This window comes from Adiantum capillus-veneris, chromosome 11 (assembly GCF_014529385.1).
Source record: "Adiantum capillus-veneris isolate H3 chromosome 11, ASM1452938v2, whole genome shotgun sequence".
Lineage (NCBI taxonomy): Eukaryota > Viridiplantae > Streptophyta > Polypodiopsida > Polypodiales > Pteridaceae > Adiantum > Adiantum capillus-veneris.
In genome coordinates, this window is record NC_140941.1 from 68589959 (window position 1) to 68599418 (window position 9460).

Sequence of the window (9460 nt, forward strand, 5' to 3'; positions counted from 1 at the left end):
AGCTTCAATTGGACAATTTCTTTCACAAAGATTGAAGAAGCTGCTCCTTTCCATTTTGAATCATTGTTTGAAAAAATATGGCAGATGTCAGGAAGGCCATAGCATCCATCACACAATGGGCACATCATTGTCGGAATATGCTTTACATCTTTGCTCATGTGGAATATTCCTGCCGCCACCAATTATAAAAGGCAAATTCAGCTCCAATCTATGAAGATCAAAACCATGCCATACCCTAAAAGGTGGTACTAGAGCCTTCTTCAAATCTGGAACCATAGTTTCAACAAGAGGGAGGGCCACTAAAATGACTTTGCATACTACTTTGTTTGCAGCAAATTCAGTCTGTTTTGAGCTTGTGTCTGGTCGCTATAAGGTGGTATCCATAAGAAAAAACAATGCGAAGTGAGAGAAGATGCTTAGATCTCTCTCTCTCTCTCTCTCTCTCTCTCTCTCTCTCTCTCTCTCTCTCTCTCTCTCTCTCTCTCTCTCTCTCTCTTTCTCCAAAATGAGAAACAATATCACTATCATTGGGCAAAAATTCATTAAAAACCAGGCCTTAAGTGTATTTTTAAGGGTCAAAGTCAAAAATTCCAGGCTAGTTTTGAGGGTGGCATTGAAGAAAACTGGCTAAATTTGGAGGATTTTAGTGTAAAACTCCGTAAAAAACCAAATTTTTTCGTTAACATATTCAATGTTCTTTTTTCCATTGGTTTTTACAAAAGTTTTTGGTGAACAAATATTTACTCATAGGATCCTCTCTCTCTCTCTCTCTCTCTCTCTTTCAAGTTATAACCAAAACTCCTATTAACAATTTAATTGGTCTGAATCTTCCAATCATTCAAATTGTCTTGCTAGAAAGTGGATATTTACAGCATGACTCCATCAATGTTGATGACTAGCCTGTCGTACGGATATGGCACGTTAAAAAGAAGCTAAACTATAAACTATCAGATAATGGCTCGACCTAAAACACAGTCAGCAGGCAGCATGGACATGTTTTTCCCCACAACTCAGCAGTTTAAGTCTTCTAGTGAAAATCGACTTAGACAAAGAAGACAACCCCATCAAACCTTTCTTGACAAGTGGGGACTCAAGTACTTGAGCACTTTTGACACCTTAACATTGTCTCCTCCAAATGCCTTCTTAAGGGGAGGATTACATAAGATCGATGATTTCTCAGTACTACTATGGAGCTTGTGTGCCTTGATGTAGTCCCTACTAGCTTGAGGGCATCATACCTCGTGGTCTCCGAGGTTTGCAAGATGGGAGCCAGGCTAGAGGAGACCCTATAGAGGATTTGAGTGCCACCTCTAGGCTCAAGCTTGGGTCGGACTCTAGAGTGGTTTTGAGTTTGGCCTTGGACACTTTCTTGCTCATTTATCCATCATCCTCCATATCTCCCCCTCAAGCGAGTGGTAAAGCTCAAGAGAGAAGAGCTAAGTTTTGTAGGATTATAGAGTAGGATAACATCGTCCAGATGGTAGCAAAAAAACATGCCAAATATTGTCATAGATGGCTGTCCATCTACATCATTGACATATTCATTGACACCATTCGCTTTTGTGTTTCCTTCATGCTAGTCCCCATCATCACTTGGGATTGATCCATTGAAGGAAGTTGTAAGAAGTCTATCTCTGACGAACAATTCAACATGAGTTGACAAATTGCAAGTAACATCATTGGCAAAGGAAGTCGATACTTCTTCTTTGATGCTACCCAGGTCTTGCATGCACATTTGATTCTTTTTTTTTTAAGTCCTCCATTTCTATTTGACTTTTGAATATGCCCTTGCCTTTGGGGACAAAATGATGGTTGGAATTGATGATTGGAATTTACATTCAATGACAATAAAAGTTGCAAACTGCGGATCCATCATTTATGCCAAGGTGAGAAATTCCTCTGATGGTAATGCTTGGTCCAAAAAAGGTCTTCTTCTTTACTTTGGGATCCACCCGAGGCTCATCGTAGTACATGACAACATAGAAGAAATTTCCCTTTTCTGTCAAGGTCAGAGTTCAGGGGCAGCGGATCCTGGCCCTCCATCTCACCCTCATTACTAGACAAAATTAGCTTGCACAACAGTTCGATGCTTGACACCTCAGCACCCGGAATAATTGTATGCCTCGTCCAATCAATGGAAACCATCATTGCCAATGATTGCATGGCAACTCAGCTCTCGGAATCATCGCTCGTCTGCCCCAATGATCGCACACCAAATCAGCACAAGTAATAAACGAGTGGGGACGTGGTGCAGCTGAGCACATGGTGGGGCCTTCAACAGACTCACTCACAAGGTAGTGCATGAGGTGGAGGATGAACGTGCAAGAAGAGCAGCCTATTGGCCCCCCGACCCTTGATGGCCGTGAATGGTCCCTCAATCCTCCTCCCTCATGGCTCCCGGCATCCGCCGGTCGCCAAGGGGTCGAAGGATTATGGGGAATGGTCCCTCAATCCTCCTCCCTCATGGCTCCCGACATCCGCCGATTTCCAAGGTGTCGAAGGATTATGGGGAATGGTCCTTGAAGGACCATTTCTTGCCCCGTAAAATTGAAATTCATGCACAAACCTGAGTCGACAACAACTTGATTTCCATTTCTCCTTGAAGTAGAGATTGTTGATGGGGTGCATTTGATTTCTTCACTGGGATACATGCTATAGCATAAGTTTCAATTGTGTAGTACAACAAAGGGGTTCTGATCGAGTATCCAGTGCTCATGTTTGTGCCCATCCATTGAGGGCTTTTCTGTTGCAACTCCTTGACTTGGTAGGAGGGAGTCTTCGCCACGGACTGTTTGCCTTTCATCATGTGTTGTGACGAATTGATCTTTAGCATGCGCAAAGGGTGCAGGATTATTGCCTTGCGCACCGTGGCTTGCAGTTTTCTTAAAGGATGCAGCATACACATTCGCTTGCAATTGGCTCAGAGGATGCAGAGGCGGTTTCTTCACCCAGGTCCTCTTGCCCTTCATCTCCATTTTGCGGCAGGAGGTCGCCATCATCTTCTCCTCTTTGCGGTGGGAGGCGTCCGACATCTTCTTGGGGGGCTGCACCATCTTCGGCAACACCTTTTGCATCACCTTCAAGGTGAAATTTAGCACCTGCATTGCATGCAGGGAGATTACCTTGTTCTGTGCATGGGGAGTTGTGAAGGAGAGACAAGAGAGAGAGGAGGATGGTGCAAGAGAGAGAGGAGGATGGTGCAGAGAAAGGAGGGGAGCCACCCTCCTTTCGACCGACCATCCGACCCCTTGATACCATGTAGAAAATAGTGATAGGGATGCACGATTCTTTTGATTATGAAGTTAACTATGTTTATAATGTTTGTGTGTGTGTTTCCTTTTTGCATGCCAGGTTGTGAGGGGAAGGACTTGGTTGGGGGCTCCTGCAGGCAACGGAGGGGTGCAGGCAGAGAGAGAAGAGCCGGGAGGGGGTGAGACTGGCAAAAAAGGGAGGTGCACGGTGCTGCTGTTGGTGGAGGTCGAGACAGTTGCGGGCAGAAACCGAAGAAGGGTTGAACGAAGGAGTAAGGGAGGTGGCAGTGGAGAGGAAGGTTCCAAGGGGGGAAGGGAGCGGGGGCAAAGAGAGAAAACAGGTTGGCGTAGCCCTACTTAATAGGATTTAGTTCACAATAGAAACTCTCAGAAAGAGCACGCGCCAGTGCAGTATGACGCAGTTTCTTGAGCAAAGTCAACAGCAAGGAGGCCCGCAGAGTTAAAAAGAAAGTGGACCGCTCCCCCCTACTTCTGCTGACTTGCATGCTCATTGCCACTCTCTCTCCCCAGCCGACCGTGCAGACTTTCACTTTCGATGTCTAGCGCAGCTAGCTCTCTCCTTTATTTTTTGAGAGAGAGAGAGAAGTAAGTGTTACCCAATTTTAGAAAAGGAATAGGAGACAAATCATGGAAAGATGCCATTCATGCATTAGATTCAAAAGAAAGGGGAAGCTAAGGGTGGTGGGCAAAGGCCTCCACCTGCGATGACGCACGTGGAAAGACAATGCAGTAGTGATGGGGACGCACACAGCAACAGACACGGGCACGCCTGGTAGGACAAGGGATACGCGGTGGGGAAGCTAGATGTTGCACTACTTTTTATATTACAGCAGAGACGTCAAAGTATGATCAAAGAAGCCGTGCAGGTGGAGTGGCTAGCGAAACAAGTCTCGCTGTGAAGCAGCTCATGCGAGCTCGACCGCAACATACAATTTTACTCTAGATGTCAAAGCGATGAAGAAACTCGAGGCATCTACAGAGATTCTAGCTAATAAAATTGAAGGTAAGCCAGTAGTAGGTAGCATATACAAAAACTCTCTAAGAGAGAGGATAGTTTCCTACACAGACACAAGTGGGAAATGGATCATCTATTATAATTTCTCCGTGGAGGATGTAGGGACGACTGCGATGGCAGTTTGTCAAGCAAAGAGGCCAGTTGAGGCTGCGTCCACTTGGTGGGAGGTGGGAGGCGTTGAAGAGAAGATCCTCCATCAGGAGTCCATCTACAGAGCTGAGAGCCATAGAGAGGCATCAAAGCGAGCAAGGGTGCAAGTAGGAGTTGCAGAAGAGTACGTACTACTACTGCTATTGAGCAAAGCGAGCATGGCAACGTCCTGCAGCAACAACTTGGTGTTCTTGATCTTCATCGTCACTTCCTCAGGGAGAGATTTCTGTTGATCCTCAGTCCCTCACCCTCACTTCATCTTCATCGCTTGTTGCCCCGCTAGAGATCCTTTGTCCTCCTTTATTATACCTCTTGAGTCCCAACCCTAAGTAATGTATGTTTGCGCATTCAAATATTTAGCCTGCATGTATGTACCTACGATTTTAGAGAGTAGGGGGATATATTAAAAAAAGGGGGGGGTGCATGGTGCGCAAAAGAGGTGCATATCAGAAAAGTGAAAGGGTTGTGGAGAGGGAGGGAATTTTTCCAACTAATAATACAATATATTTAAATGTGAGCCAATATGTATTGAGAGAGAGAGAGAGGGAGAGAGAGAAATGTGATTTAGCAGTTGCACTTCTCCGGTCTCCTTTCGCACCTCTACCTGTCCTCTCTAGAAGTTTTGAATTCTTGCATCGCAGGAGCGCGTGCTTTCCCTCTCCTACTTTGCTTTGTCCAACAACCACCACGATTCTTCACACTTGATGCTTAATCGGGTTGGGGTAAAACCTACTCAAGCCGCATCACCAAAAATGATAGTGCGACAAGAGATTAGGTCGGGCTACGTCAACATGCAAAATCTCTACTTGTGACAGAGTTCAAGGTTGGGTGACGCACATCAGCACAAATATGTTGATCTTACATCATGCACGATCTCTGCCTCCTCAGCCTCTTTTCTTCTAGGCTTCCTTTGCCCATATGCAATCCCCTCCTCTCTCTCTCTCTCTCTCTCTCTCTCTCTCTCTCTCTCTCTCTCTCTCTCTCTCTCTCTCTCCTCCATCTCTCTCCAACTCTCGAAAAAAAAAGTCCAAACCAACGCGAGCTCTTTCAGAGACTTTTCTTTTAAAGAGATTAAGAGAGAGAGATGAGAGAGAAAGAGAGGGGGAGGGGTTGGAAAAAAAAACCTAGGTTTAGTGTAATCCCACCTACAAATTTTTAGATTTACCTCTAAATTTTTGCCAAGTTTTCAGAACAAAGTTTTTTTCAAGCACCAGTCCCTGCGTGTAAGAGCCGGCATCTCTTTCAAAGAGATTTTATGAAGGGTTTTGTTTATACTGTACAGTTGTTGAAAATGACGACGGTTAAACTTGAGGACCTTCTTACCTCATCTATTGTGAGTTTCCTTGCCCAACTCCTTCAAAATCAAGTTTTTCAATGATTAGGACCCTTAGATTTACCTTTCCTAGCTAGACAAAGTTGTCTCAACGTGGCACAATGTTGTTTGTTGTAGCACAACCAACCTCCTAGTTACCCCTTGGAGGGGGTCACATATGGGGTGCTAAGGACCGAGGCTTGGGTCACATCATTCTGCAAGAGGACACATACAATTCTAGACTATGTTGGGGTATAAAGCCCAATGTGGTCGCCCAGGTAAGTGGGCGGGCCGCCAAGTATGTACACATATTCTTTTGTTAAAACCTAATAAGAACTCACTATGCTCTACACATTACAGTAGAGTGAGTTCACCATATCGTCGTGCTCTTATTCTCGCACTCTCTCTCGCGTCGCACTTCCGCTCGTACTCCTTCAACTGGTATCAGAGCTCAGATCGAGGCTCGGGGCAGCACTGCAGGAGGCTAGAGTCACCAGCTCAGATTGGAGTGAAATTCGACAGGCAAAGACACGGTCCCAAATCTTGTGGGATAGCCCGTATGGCTAGGTGTGCTCGGAATTTCATTCTGAGGTCATCTCGGTCACCGTTGGGCTTCGACAAAGTTCTGCACATGCCATTTTTGACTACGTGGTCTACGAAATTTTGGGGTTTTCGGCCTACGATTGCAGGTGCTGAGGATATTGACACTCCCAGAGTGTTGATTTGTGGCTCTCTACACATCGAAGGACGGCTCACAGTTCTTGGAGGCGTGTCACATACGACACGGGCGCATCTACACACAGACTGTAGGCGACATCCACTAGTTCATCAGGCAGCTTGTGTTTGCTGCTTGATATTCCAGATTTCATCCTGACATTGTAGGTACGTCCACTTGGGATGTATTGTCAGAGATGATGTATGTCTGTTGAGGGTTTGCTAGCTGTGAGTCACGCAGGAAACAGCGGTTACAACATACAGTTGGAAATTTGTGGATGTATGACTTTGTGGGAAGTCTATGTACTGTCAGATTTACTGCAGCCTTTGTTGAGGGTCGAGTGAGGTTTTATCGAGCTGGGGGATTCTCGAATGTTGAGATCCTTTCGGTGATACAGGTCTTGGAGCGATCCGTCGAGCACCCTTAGATAGGCAACTAGGATGTATTGACTGTGAGTTAGACAGTTGGGATTGCATCTTTGCTTTACTGCCGTTGAGGCATTGTCGCAGTCTATGCTTACAGGACAGTGACAGGGCAGTCAGAGACAGTATAGGTGCAGGACAGGTTTACCCACAGCTTGCAGTGTTAGAGAGAGAGTGGTTTTTTGAGCTGTTTTTTGGTCTGTTTTTTAGTACACCAGAGCCATTTTACAAAGGAGACTCTGCCGAAATTTATGCAAAATCTGAAGCTTTCTTGGTTCATTTGACAGGTTGATATTGGTTCAGAGTTCAGTTTACAGGGGAAACTCTGCCGAAATTTTCCCAGGAGAGTAAACCATTGTGAAGCGTAGCTATGACTGGATCACAAGACACTGCTCTTTACAATATCAAGAAGCTGGATGGAACCAATTTCCCATTGTGGAAGAAGCAGATTTGGCACGTGTTGGTACAAAAGAAGCAGATACAACCTATAAAGCTCAAGGGGATAAAACCAGAAGATATGGACGAAGATGAATGGAGCAAAATGGATGAATTGGCACTTTCTACCATTATGCTGACTTTGGCAGAAAGCGTTTACTTCAATGTAGCAGACGAGATGTCGACTTATCAAGCATGGTTAAAGCTGAGTGATCTTTATGAGAAGCAGAGTGCAGCTTCACAGGTATACTGGCTTAAGAAGCTTGTAGACTTGAAGATGAAAGAAGGGACACCTATGTCCAATCATCTGAATGAATTCAACACCATCTACAGTCAGTTGTGATCTCAAGGTGTCAAGTTATATGAACCTGTTAGAGCTATGTTCCTGTTGATCACATTGCTGGAAATTTGGGACACTTTTCGCACAACTTTGAGTAATTCTGCACCTCCAGATGGTTTGAACATAGCAGGTGTAGAAGGAAGTCTGCTTACTGAAGAAACCAATAGAAAGACAATGGACAAAGGCAAAGGAACAGCCTTAGTTGTCAGGGGAAGGACCAAAGAAAAGTACAAAGGTGGAAAGAGGAATCAGTCTCGTAGCAAGTCCCGCAGTGCTAAAGGCAAGAGTGACATAGAATGCTACCATTGTGGCAAGAAGGGTCACATGAAAAGAGTCTGCAGAGAATGGAAAGCAAAAAAAGGCAAAGAGAAATCTGAAGACCATGGTGAGAAGAACAAGTCCTCAGTGAAGATTCAAGAAATAAATGTGACAAACACTGTTGCAGAGGATGACAGTCTAGTGTCAGGAGACATCTACTTCTTGAAGAATACAATGGACTCAGTTCTTCTTACAACATCTGATGGAAATGCACTGAGTGACTGGATTATAGACTCAGGGGCATCACTTCATGTGTCTCCAAACAAGGAGTGGTTTACCTCTTATGTGACCACTAAAGATCATGTTCGGCTAGGCAATGGGCAGACATGTGAGATCTTAGGTGTTGGAGATGTTCAATTGAAGTTTCAGAATGGCTCTTCTTTCACGCTGAAGAATGTGAGACATGTTCCCGCAATTACAAAGAGCTTGATCAACACAGGTTTACTTGATGATGCTGGCTACGTCACCACTTTTGGACAGAACATGTGGAAGATATCCAAGGGTTCTATGACAGTAGCACATGGAGTAAAGTCTGGAGGACTTTACATGATTTATGTATCAAATGTCTCTAAAAATGTAATCAATGTAACCGAGCATCCGAACGTTTCTTTGTGGCATAGCCGGTTAGGACATATGTCCAAGAAGGGAATGGAAATCTTGTCTCGTTCTGGTTATTTTCCTGGATTTTCATTTAATGATTTTGAATTCTGTGAACAGTGTCTGTATGGTAAGCAAGCACAGCAGCCACATAAGCATAGAAGCAATAGAAGAGATACACAGTTGGCACTTGTTCATAGTGATTTGTGTGGACCTATGCCTAACCTATCTCTAGGGGGAGCTTCTTACTTTATGACATTTATGGATGATTACTCGAGGAAAGTATGGGTTTACTTTCTCAAGCACAAGGATGAAGCGTTTAGTGTTTTCAAAACGTTTGTGACACTTGTGGAGAATCAGAGTGGCAAGAAGGTTAAATGCTTACGCACTGACAATGGTGGAGAGTATGTTTCAAAGGCCTTTCAGGACTTTTGTGAGTCAAAAGGTATAAAACGTGAACTTACTGCTCCTTACAATCCTCCTCAAAATGGTGTTGCTGAGAGGATGAATAGGACCATACAAGAGAAGGTCAGAAGTATGTTGTCTAATGCACAACTGCCAAATGGGTTTCGGGCTGACGATGTATTAACAGCTGTTCATCTTGTAAATAGATCTCCTAGCAAGGTTTTACAGAAGGATTCAGTGCCAGAGATGGTATGGTCAGGCAAAATGTCCTCATACAAGCAACTCAGAGTCTTTGGCTGTGAGGCATATACTCACGTTCCAAAGGAATTTAGGAACAAACTTGAGCCAAAGAGTAGAAAGTGCATCTTTCTAGGCTATGGTAATTCTGGTGAGATGGGGTACAGACTTTGGGATCCCGAATCCAGAAAGGTTGTCCGCAGCAATGATGTTCACATTAATGAATCCAAATATCATTCTAA

The 9460-nt window shown here is 44.5% G+C and overlaps 1 pseudogene; it reads left to right on the forward strand.

The window, feature by feature from the left end:
• Positions 1 to 2804: 2804 nt before the first annotated feature.
• Positions 2805 to 3515, forward strand: LOC147447404 (uncharacterized; annotated as a pseudogene).
• Positions 3516 to 9460: the final 5945 nt, after the last annotated feature.